At 30.9% G+C, this 3,186-nt stretch overlaps 1 long non-coding RNA gene across 1 annotated transcript; it reads right to left on the bottom strand.

Annotated features, from left to right (window-relative positions):
• Positions 1-868: 868 nt before the first annotated feature.
• LOC130049147 (uncharacterized) lies at positions 869-2,809 on the bottom strand. The gene is made up of 2 exons (XR_008797657.1): positions 2,420-2,809; positions 869-1,068 (listed from the first exon to the last, which is right to left on the bottom strand). It is a non-coding gene; the product is annotated as an uncharacterized LOC130049147 (long non-coding RNA).
• Positions 2,810-3,186: the final 377 nt, after the last annotated feature.

Raw genomic sequence — 3,186 nt, 5'->3', positions numbered from 1 at the left:
ATGTCTTTGCACCATAATATAATTATATACATCATGCAATAGTGAGTTTCCCCAAATCGAAGAAAATTGTTCACTAGCATTGGATGTAACCCCACATAAATAATATCTAAGATTGATAGTATCGTTTTTTTTTTAATCAACGAATACTTAAAGACCAATCTAATTAAAATTAGATCTTCCATCCGCTCCCCAGTTTTCGATACCGTATCGAAAACTGGGGAGCGGATGGAAGTTCTAATTTTAATTAGATTGCTTAAAGACGAACTGCAAAATTTATACGTTCAACTGTGATGTACAAAAAACTGGAGTGCTATTCCTTTTTAATCTACAGTGACGTATATGTCCAATGCATCCGGTGTTTGATTTTGTATTTAATTATAAAATTGTAATTACCATAACAGCATATACCACATATCATAACAGCATGCACCAATTATGTAGAGAGAAAAAATTACAACAGTCTAGGGGGAGATAACTTATTCCAAATTTGTTGTTTTCTTACATTTTATCATTTAATAAGTTTTACAAATGTATTTTGAGTATTTGCTTTCCCCTTTACATAAACGAAGACAATTAAATATTTTCTTAAACTACCTTTATATGCTTTTCAATCGCCACCAGCGTAGAAAACGGAAAAAAGAGTATATTTAGTTGAATATTTTTTGAGAAATATGTTATTGTTCCAGGAACATACCATCATATTTCATTGAATTTTGAGAAGAATCGGCCTTTTTTCAGAAGTAAAGTTCGGGGTCATCATGACCACCAAGAGAGCATTAATGGTCCATGCACGGTTCCGTGATTTAAAAAAAAAATGGTAGCACTCTTCAAGAAATTCTGAGCGGATAACTATATAATGAATACAATGTTAAAATTGATCATCAGATTTTTATTATTATTATTTTTTTTTTTTAAAAATAACAGTTTCACAAAAAACGTTCTTGTGGATATGATGATGATTAAAAGTAGCAACATAAAGTAGTACAAGATCAGCATGGTTTTGATTGTCAAGACTGATCATATACTTCAATCAATCACCACAGAGTCTTCAAGGAAGGGAACTGCCACCTGAAAAATAAACAACACAATAAACCATTAATCTAAATACAATTTACCAAAAGTTAAAACATGTAGATTGAGGATATGTCCTTTGATATTTTACATTGGAAACATGCTGCTACATGTACACCTTTAGCACCCATGGTTGCCAGAGCTGGAATTTAACTTATCAATTTACAGTGTATAAATAATTCAGATCAAAATACTTCTTACCAGTAAAGGAGAGGGGTGTGGGTGGGTAGAACATTACTGATATACTGATGTTTTCAAATACATACAACATATTTTCTAGAGTATACTTTTCCCAAGAAGTTCAATGGTTCAATTTTGGGGTTTCAATGCAATTAAGAGTAGTTAGCAAATTAATTCTAAATGTAATGTTAAAGGAGCTCAAAATTGATTTTTAGAATATTATGCAAACATCAAGACATGAGGATAAATTTAAAACGACCAAATTAAGATTTATAAAAAGCTTATACAAATTTATAGCAACATAGTAATGATTGCTCAATAGGGTATGGAGAGTAACTCTTCAGAAAATTTCCTTTGTTTACAATTTATTTTTAGACAACATGTTTACATTCCTTAGCCAGGAACAGCAACTCATTGGAATCCTTTCTTTGTTCTCTCAAAATATTATCAATTCTATTTTTTGTATTATGAGAAAAAAATTGTTTAATGATCTTGTGTTATTAAATGTTGAACATTAATTTTTATTTCCGAGATTCTCCTCCATATACTACATGTGCTCGTTCATCATCTTATAACTTGTACGTCTCATGCGGCACTTAAATTAGTGAAATAAAAGTTTTCACATCTTTCTCAAAAATTTAAAAATCAATCTAGAGAGAAAGAATTGGAAAACGGATTATGAATAGAGAAGATTGTGGCTCTTCAAGAGAAGCAAGTGTTTTAAAAAAAATGGTTTTGTGTGTATGAGCAAAAGAGAAAACGCTAGAGATATCATGGCTATGCGTTTAAAAAAAATCATTTGGTAATATGTATTGATTTTTAATGTGCAATATCATTTAGTACTCTTACTGACTCTTCAGTGTAACATAGGAAATATGTGCTTCATGTAACACTGCCAGACTGCATACCAATTAAGCAAGGGTGAAGTACGGAAGTATCTTTTCAATTCCGATTGGGAATTACATAGCGTACATCTACATGTATTATAGATAATACTGAATAAAGATATGTCCTTTTTATAAGTAATTCATTAGTTATAATATCTGATCAAAGAGTAATATCTGCATACAGAAAATAAGTGTAAACAAAGACGAAGGTAGTTGCAGAGAAATGGTGAAATGTAGCTGTTAGAAGGGATACTGTTGAAAAATATTTGATAAATACTTACGATGGCCTGTACATCCATTATATTGTTGTGTTTAAATAATCCTAAATGCTCCACAAAACCAAAGAAATGCAGATAATTTCATTCGAAGCGAACACTGTCCGCCATCATTTTCTCTCCGAAATGAGTGACTGACGTCACAAAGTATATATATTGTTCAGATTGCCGATTTTTGTAGCCTCGGCGATAGAAAATCATCGATAACTAAATATCTTCTGCAGAAATCCCGGAGATAAGATCAGAACATTTAAATGAAACAATCCGTAACCTCATGCACTCTTTCGTTTTTCTATATATACCTAATTTTAAAAAGATAAAGCCAAAAAACCGGTGTGTCGACTTTGTATCTGAGATTCTCAGGTGGATATATATACTTTGAAAAAGGGTCCTCTTTATAAATGATCGATACTCGTTCAAACAAGACTTTTATCCACTAAATTTATGTTTAAATAGTCGTAGAAACATTGAATTTTTATAGAATGATAATAAAATGGGCATTCATAGAGTAATCTAAAAGTTATAGCCATTTAAAAAAGTGCAACGTACAAAGTCGACACGAATGTGTTGACCTTATCCCGTGTCGACTTTCTGCTGGTGAATATCAGGCCTCGTGTTGACTTTATGCGGGATTTTCGTATATATATATATATATATATATATATATATATATATATATATATGAAATAGCTACATTCATTATAACGTTATACGTTGACTTAAAATTAAGATTAGATCATCGTTAGATGCGATATTATTTCCCCTAATTCATT

Source organism: Ostrea edulis, chromosome 8 (assembly GCF_947568905.1).
Source record: "Ostrea edulis chromosome 8, xbOstEdul1.1, whole genome shotgun sequence".
NCBI lineage: Eukaryota > Metazoa > Mollusca > Bivalvia > Ostreida > Ostreidae > Ostrea > Ostrea edulis.
Note: the sequence above shows the minus strand (reverse complement) of the source record. Positions and strands in the feature narration are given on the sequence as shown.